Source organism: Oncorhynchus mykiss, chromosome 10 (assembly GCF_057628025.1).
Source record: "Oncorhynchus mykiss isolate SJ-2025 chromosome 10, ASM5762802v1, whole genome shotgun sequence".
Taxonomy (NCBI): Eukaryota; Metazoa; Chordata; class Actinopteri; order Salmoniformes; family Salmonidae; genus Oncorhynchus; species Oncorhynchus mykiss.
In genome coordinates this window covers 62,284,651-62,293,185 of record NC_143031.1, presented here as the reverse complement: position 1 = coordinate 62,293,185, position 8,535 = coordinate 62,284,651, and the positions used below count along the sequence as shown (strand labels likewise).

General features: G+C 45.8%; 1 pseudogene; it reads left to right on the top strand.

Annotated features, from left to right (window-relative positions):
- The first annotated feature begins 2,500 nt into the window (after positions 1-2,500).
- Positions 2,501-3,863, top strand: LOC149980141 (uncharacterized; annotated as a pseudogene).
- Positions 3,864-8,535: the final 4,672 nt, after the last annotated feature.

The following is an 8,535-nucleotide window of genomic DNA, read 5'->3' as shown; positions in this document are numbered from 1 at the left end:
AGCTGAAAATATAAGTGATGGGAGTGCAAAGCCTATCCTATTTGGGATATGAAACACTGCGAGCTATGCCTTGCATAGTAATGAGGGAGAGACAGGTGTAGGGGTAGCGATACATAGTCAATGTAACAACAGACACGGAACTGTGAGATGGACTGTTGAACAATTTATTCATATTCTTTTTCATGGCCATAGTACATACATACATACATACACATACATGCATCCAAATGAGACACAGTTTTCGGTAGCTGGTGGCCAAGTCAATGTCTTGAGGTTTGCTCCCTGACAGAATAAGGATAAGTGGAACAGGTCCAGGGTGGAACATGGGCTTTCCGCTGGTGTGTGTAGTGTGAATAGGATGGTAATATTCACTTTAGCATTATTGTATCTATACTTTCCTTACTCTTCTCCTCTCCCCTCTGACTTGACGGGGGATTGTGATGCGTGGTCGGGCGGCTGCCCCACGGTGAACTTGTCTCACGGGATAGTCGTAAGAACTTTCCACTCCCGGGTAGAAGTAGCACGCCATGATGGCTAGTAGGGTGTCGAGATGGTGGCAGTGTGTCAACTGCACGCACATGGGTCTGGTGAAGAGACTCTCCTTTGGGCCTATCATCACATCGACACCGTTGGCGCTGATGGATCTCACGTTGACACGGTCCAGCTTTTCCTTCTCGTGATCTGTCAGGGTCCTGTTCTTCAAGAGGAGGCAGTCGTACCAGGCTGCCATAGCTTTAGTAGAAAGCGAAGGGAGTTGCTGTCAGAGACACTGGCCGGTCAGTGTTTGCTGTTGCCAGGGATAATAGCTTTCACACGTTAACGTTCTTCACTCATTGCTGCCCGGACTATGACTTGAATAGTAATATTCATTATAATATAGTAACCTATGAAACGGTTTGTTGAGCAGGCTGCCAGTAAATAGCCCTGTGCGAAAGGAGATGAGCGCTCGGTAACAGGCCACTGTAGCGCTTAACCTTTATACGCTTCAGCATTCCACTCCCCGTGACCCTCCTGTACACTTGGAGCTGTTCAGAGTTTTGCAATATATGACACGCCGGTAATTCGCTATAAGTTCGACTCCCTGGCAATGGCAAGGACTGCCTTGTTCTTACTTATGGGGTGAGGTGGGTTCTTAGACCCTTCTTCTCCACATAACTGTTGTAATGTCTGTGGCAGCCTGTTGTAATGACGAAACTAAGAACTCACATCTCTGTCATTCCCTAGGTGTGTGGTGGGCTGCTGCATGTACCCGTTCATGTACCCGTTCTTCAAGAATGAGTTTATGGACACTGTCTACCACTGTCCTACCCGCAACAATGTTCTGGTTATAATAAAGAAGTGAAGTGTGGCGCCGATATGGACCGGACCAATGTAGCGGTTCCTATGTGCCTATTCAAAATGTATTCCTTTGAACGTGTGTCAATAAAAGACTGAACAGAAGCTCACACATTGGTTCCTTGTCATTTATTCAAATAGGTAGCACAGCTTTGCCCACTGCTACACACTCTATATACCTGTGACATGTGAGAGAAGCCAGAGGGCTATGGTAACATCACACAGGACAATATACTGCTGTTTGGACAATGGTTTTACTTGTTGCCTCCAGTCTATTATTCGGTTCCATGAACTAATAAAGAAATAGATATGCCATACACAACATGTTACTTAACAAGTCATTAGAAGAAGACAATTGAACAATGTAACCACGATGCAGCAGGACACACTTAGGGTTCCTTGCAAAATATTATAATAGCTACACCTATTAGGCAAAGGTCTCCCAATGATGCCCTCAGGGTGAGCCAAGAGAGGTTGGGTCTTGCGTGGTTGGGCTGCGGTCCTGCTCCACGTTCCCCTTTGCCACTGAGCCCAAGCGGCGGAGACTTCGGGGAGAGGCTCGAGATCCTTAGATGAAGCTCGACTGTGAATTGTACGAGTTGATGCTTCTGCTGATGCAGTCACGAGCTGAGAAGGGTATCGCCACAACCTCAGGGATGTCTCGCGGACCATCAACCGTGATCACTTTGTGCTTCCCCTTTAGAACAGTCGAAGTAAGCACCATGGTCACCACGTACATTATGTAGATTATGATGTTGAACACTGCGATAGCACACTCCATGTTATGCAACCTTTGGGCGTCGCTGATCATAGGTTGGTAAAGCAGCTCCATGCAGCCCGAGATCACGGCCATGAACAGCTATGAACAGCCTCATGATGAGGCATGCCATCACGGTCCTGGTGCTCTTGACGGACTCCGGACGCTTGTAGAAGCCATCAAAGTTGTAAATTTTTTTTGCACTTGGAGGCGAAGTAGCTGAGCACTATGCTCACCACCATGGCAAGATAACCAAGCGTGACGAGGGCAATCCCAGAGTGGATGTACGCGTACTCATAGTCAGGTCTGCCTTCGGAATGGGACAACTGCTGCGAGTCTGAGGTCCTTGTACCGTGTTTGTTGTTGATGAAGTACAGAATGTTTTTGGAGATGGTAAGAAACCCCACGATGAGAGATGTGATGACTGCGATGGAGGCTCTTGCCCCTGAAACGGGCAGCGCTCAGTATGGGGCCGTTCGGGGCCCCTAACCTTCTGTTGTTAAACAGGTTTCTTGCGATTCATATTTTTTTAAAAATTTTTTTATTTTACCTTTATTTAACTAGGCAAGTCAGTTAAGAACAAATTCTTATTTTCAATGACGGCCTAGGAACAGTGGGTTAACTGCCTGTTCAGGGGCAGAACAACAGATTTGTACCTTGTCAGCTCGGGGATTTTAACTTGCAACCTTCCGGTTACTAGACCAACGCTCTAACCACTAGGCTACCCTCCCCTCTCAGAGGGGATCCCTGGGGCCTTGTTCCCCCTTCTGCTTTGAACTTCCTTACTTACTGGCGTTGCAATAGTATGGATACCTTAGCTGTGCTACTTCTGTTTCTCACAAAGGGACAGGGTTATCACAGCAACCTAACAGTCCTAGAACATTTAATACAATGAAGCTCCAGGACCCTGTGATCGAGTTCCGGGGCTTCGGTGGTGCGCTGTGTGCCAAGTCTACAGCTGACCACCGTTGGTACAATCACCAGAACCTTAGCGTCTACCATGTGCTGCAGGAAGTGCTCAACGGGCCACAACATGATAAACATGGATCTGTTCACCAGGGATGTGCAGGACCTGAACGCCAACCCCGAGAGCTCGCTGGAGTTGCTGCCTGAGTACCTAAGAAACCTTAACGCGCCCGAGTCCAAGGGATCGGTGGTCAAGGAAGGCATGCTGCAACTGTTCAAGTGTAGACCCCTGACTCCAGCCGCTTGCAGGTGCTTCTGAGATATGAGCCATATGTCCACAGTCATAGGCATTGCGGTAGACGTGCAGTGCAAAGACGTGTTCAACGGAAAGAAGAGACTGCGAGACGTCGGCCCCATGTCACGCCTCAATCTCACGCAGCTCGAGGCTCTGCGTCTTGCTCCCATTTGCGCAGGCCTCAAGGTTGCCAGTGTGCTAAAGCCCGATGGGTTATGTAAACCCGGATCGTACACATACCACAATGGCTGTAGGCGAGGCTGCAAGTTCATCCGCTGCAAATGGGGCTTCTACACCGAGGTGGACCTAGTGGCCCACGACACCTTAAAGGGAGACGTAGCCCTGCTGGAGCTCAAGACCAGGAACAAAGACGTTCTAGACCAGGCCACCTTGTGGCGATACAACACGCAACTGTGGCATACGTGGCTGATGTTCTCGCTCATGTACCCCGGCATGGCAGAGCGGTCTGCTGCGTATCTGATGATAGTCAGGCCATGCACCAACCAGGTTACCATACAGAGTTGTTTAAGGCCCACGATCTCTAAGACAATGCGACGGAAGTTCCCGTGAATGAACTGTTTCTGCTCCCAGGTGCTTAACTTTTTATGGCTGCAGGGGCAGTATTGAGTAGCTTGGATGAAAAGGTGCCCATTGTAAATGACCAGCTCCTCAGTCTCAGTTGCTAATACATGCATTTTATTGTTAGTATTGGATAGAAAACTGTTTTGAATTATGTCTGTGAGTATAACAGAACTCATATTGCAGGCAAAAACCTGAGAAATTCCACTTCCTGTTTGTATTTTTTCTGGGGGTGGCAGATTTTCAACCAAGCTCTCATTGAAATTACAGCGAGATATGGTTCAGATTTCACTTCCTACGCCTTCCACTAGATGTTAGCAGTCAATAGAACTTTGTCTGATGACTCTAATGTGAAGGGGGGTCGAATGAGACAGGAAATAGTCACCACTGCCACGAGTTGACCATGCGCGTTCACAGGGGAAGGACCTGCGTTCCACCGGTCATCTGAAGTCATTCTAATTTTCCGGTTGGAACGTTATTCAAGATATATGTAAACAACATTCTAAAGATTGATTCAGTACATCGTTTGACATGTTTCTACTGACTGTTACGGAACATTTGGACATTTCATCACGTTATAGTGGACGCGCTTTGTGACTTTGGAATTATTTACCAAACGCGCTAACCAAAGTAGCTAATTGGACATAAATAACGGACATTTTCGAACAAATCAAGCATTTATTGTGGACCTGGGATTCCTAGGACTGCATTCTGATGAAGTTCATCAAAGGTAAGGAAACATTTATCATGTATTTTCTGGTTTCTGTTGACTCCAACATGGCGGCTAATTTGGCTATTGTTCTGAGCTCCGTCTCAGATTATTGCATGGGTTGCTTTTTCCGTTAAAACAAATTGAAATCTGACACAGCGGTTGCATTAAGGAGAGGTATATCTATAATTCCATGTGTATAACTTGTATTGTCATCTACATTTATGATGAGTATTTCTGTTGAAACAAAGTGGCTATGCAAAATCACTTGATGGTTTTGGAACTAGTGAATCGAATACGCCAATGTAAACTCAGATTTTTTTATATAAATATGAACTTTATCAAACAAAATATGCATGTATTGTGTAACATGAAGTCCTATCAGTGTCATCTGATGAAGATAATTCAAGGTTGGTGATTAATTTGATCTCTATTTCTGCTTTTTGTGAATGCTATATTTCGCTGGAAAATGGCTGTGCTTATTGTGGTTTGGTGGAGACCTAACATAATCGTTTGTAATGCATTTGCTGAAAAGCATATTTGAAATCGGACACTTTGGTGGGATTAACAATGAGAAAAGCTTTAAAATGGTATAAGACACGTGTGTTTGAGGAATGTTAATTATGAGATTTTTGATATTTTGAAAATGGCGCCCTACACTTTGACTGGCTGTTGTCAAATCACTCCCGTTAACTGGATTGCAGCCATAAGAAGTTAACTGTCTGGCACCTACGTGTGTCAACATGAGAGTGGAGAGGGTCGAGGCCAGCGGAGCCTCAACTGCAAGGAGAGCGACCCCAAGGCTAGAGCCTACCGATGTGTTACAGGAACATACTTTTCAACCAGGCAACCAGGAGAAACTGGATATCAGGAAGAGTGTACAGGTGACAATCACCCGAGACACCGATGTCGTTTCTCCTGTTGGAATCGACCACGATGAAGACGAATAAACGTACATGTAGTGTCCTTGCTCCTGCAATGCAATAGTTCCCTTGCGACCATCCAAACAGGGCTCGAGTCGCCAACACTAGAGCAGTTCCTTGTAGCAGGGCTCATTGTCCAACCAGGGCTCCAACCGTACAGCATTTGCCCAGAGGTGCATGAAAGACCCAACCATACATATTGCCCGGCTACACTGTCCCTGTAGACATACTTTAGACCTACTCCATCCCTCTTCTATTCGATGGTATAACGCATTGATGGACATGGGGTTGAAACACAAGGCCCTTCACGCGATGCTCGCAAACCCTCACCTGGCGCCGCTTGAATTGATCGACAGACCGTGGCAAAAACAGGATTGGACTCTGATAGACCATCTCATGGTAATCCACAAAGTCAAGGACAGTGACTATATCGAGGATGATCCTCAGGCGTCCATAGTTAGCATGGCCAGAACCCTGGCGTCTTGTTACATCTCGGAAAATGCACACAGCCGGTGTGTAGTGCTTGTAATGGACGGCGTGGGAGCTCAGAAGCCGGCCGTGAGGGAGATCAGACTGAACCGCCCCCCGCTACCTCACATAGCATTCTGTAAGCGTAATCTGTGCGCAATAGAATACACCATGATGAAGATTTTGGCCGACATGGGTATGAAAAACAAGTTGTTCCTAGTGACCGGCGCGAAAGGAGCCTCCTCCGAGGACGAACTCCTAGAGGGAACCTCGGTCGATAACCTGGTGTCGTTCCACCAGACGTACCTGGTGTACTGGGAGTGTCAGGACGACATTCTATTCGTGAACACGTTCCAAGATCTGAACCCTCCTGAGCGTGGTGAGCTGTCAGACCTAGATCCCGGCTATGCTGACGGTTCGATAGACAGGCCTGAGGGACACGAGGGCGTCTTTGTGGCGAATTCCGCCGACCCCGAGACTATACAATTGTCTACATTGAGGGACGCGTGTCTAGGGTGTATGAGCACAGAGGCTAACACGCTGCTCGTGGAGTTGGCCAACGTTCTGAAAGGTAGCGTGACCGTGTGCACCGGAGACTCGGACCTGGTGGCCGTGCTGACGGCTTGTGGCTGCGAGGGAATTACTCTGAGGCTAGACAACAAGAGCTACCATGAGGATCGAGACATGCACATGTCCACCTTCGGGGAGCTGCTGTTTGATAGTCCAGACAATCGCCTACCCAAGCTTCAGTGTAGGGAACTGGCAGATGGTCAGTCCCGAAGGGCTACACCTAGAGCCTCAGCCCAGCTGTCCCGTTTATTACTTCAATGTTAAACTGTGTCCTGACGTCGGGTTGCCGGAGGTGTGCATAGATGCCTATCCAGGTTACCTTGTCAACTTTCAAGGCTCATTTACCTGGATACCAGTTACCTGGATACCATTTATAAAACACTGAGGGAAATGAACCAAAACAGCCTGGCAGACCAGTTGAAAAAGTACATAGCTGGCCTCAGTCCCTTGGATATGTAGTCAATGATAAACTGTTTTACTACACTGAACAGTATTAGTTCTATAAATGTGCCATTGCAACATGTCTCTATTGAGCTATAGCTTGCTGATATGTACCACTGCTTTGTTTTGTGATATACTGCTCAACAAACCCGAGTGACAACAATGTATTCTGTGCATGTCTCTACACACACACACACACACACACACACACACACACACACACACACGGGCTAAGTAGAGTACAACTTGCATTATAATGAAGTGCAGCCTTTTGTAATTACACTTTATACCAGTAACAACATCCAAATATTTTACCTGCCAACAATAAATGATGTTATTCCTGGTTGTTTCAGTTACTCAGTAGCATGGATTATGGTGTAATTGCTGCACTTACCTGATTGCTTGATACTGTTTTTTCAGTTTTTTTCCAACTGCTTACACACAAAATCTTTTCATGTCACACCTCTCACTCAAAGTGCAAAACTACACACCAAATTTCCAAAACCATAAGCTATTTCTCAGCCTTTGACTCAGTTGTCAATTGCATAAAAAACGTTTTTCAAAACACTACACACAATTCTCTACCTAAAACACAAAACTCTAACAGGAAGTGACTTGCTTTCCTTTTCCAAACACAACCAAACAAAATACTACACTTATTCACCAGGTCACACACACACTCCTCACATGTGCAAACACTAATAGCTTAACTGATCACTAACCAATCACTGCTTTACTGTAGTATAGGCCTATAAATAGGTCAAAGGTCAGATTACCTGTTTTGAACAATGGATGCCAACAATGGACAGAGAGCAAGAGGAGTAGGAGCGAGAGGAAGAGGAAGAAGAGGACGAGGGCAAAGAAGAGAAGGAAGGAAAGCCATCTCTGATGAGATTAGGGCAACACTTGTTGATCATGTGATCAACCACGGTTTGACCATGAGAGAGGCTGGACTGAGAGTCCAGCCCAACTTGAGTCGATTTACAGTGGCGTCCATAATTCAAACCTTCAGAAATGAGAACAGGTATGCAACTATCTAATTACTATTTTAGCATTACAGTAATGTACTGTAAAATACGTATGACTGCATAGTATTGCATAAACATTTGTAACTCTAAGCCATCCATTTACTGCACTGCATTGAATGAATGAGGTTGGTTATCATGCTGTACTACATTTTTTTGTACATTGTTTACAGTTCCTATGCTGTGTTTGAATTCTGTGTTTGAATTCTGTACAGAGTGGAAAGGCAAAGACGGAAAGGAGGACATGGACGCTTGTTTACAGATGTACAAAAGACTGCAATTATAAATATGGTTTTGGCCAACAATGCAATTAAGATTTGAGAGATAAGAGAGCATATCTTGAATAATGACACCATATTTAACAACATCGATGCTGTAAGCCTGTTGACCATACAACGCATCCTCCAACGGCACCGAGTGACGATGAAACAACTTTACAAGGTGCCATTTGAGAGAAACTCTGACAGAGTCAGGAATATGTGACATGACTTTGTAGAGGTATGTATGCAACACTACTTCCAGTACTT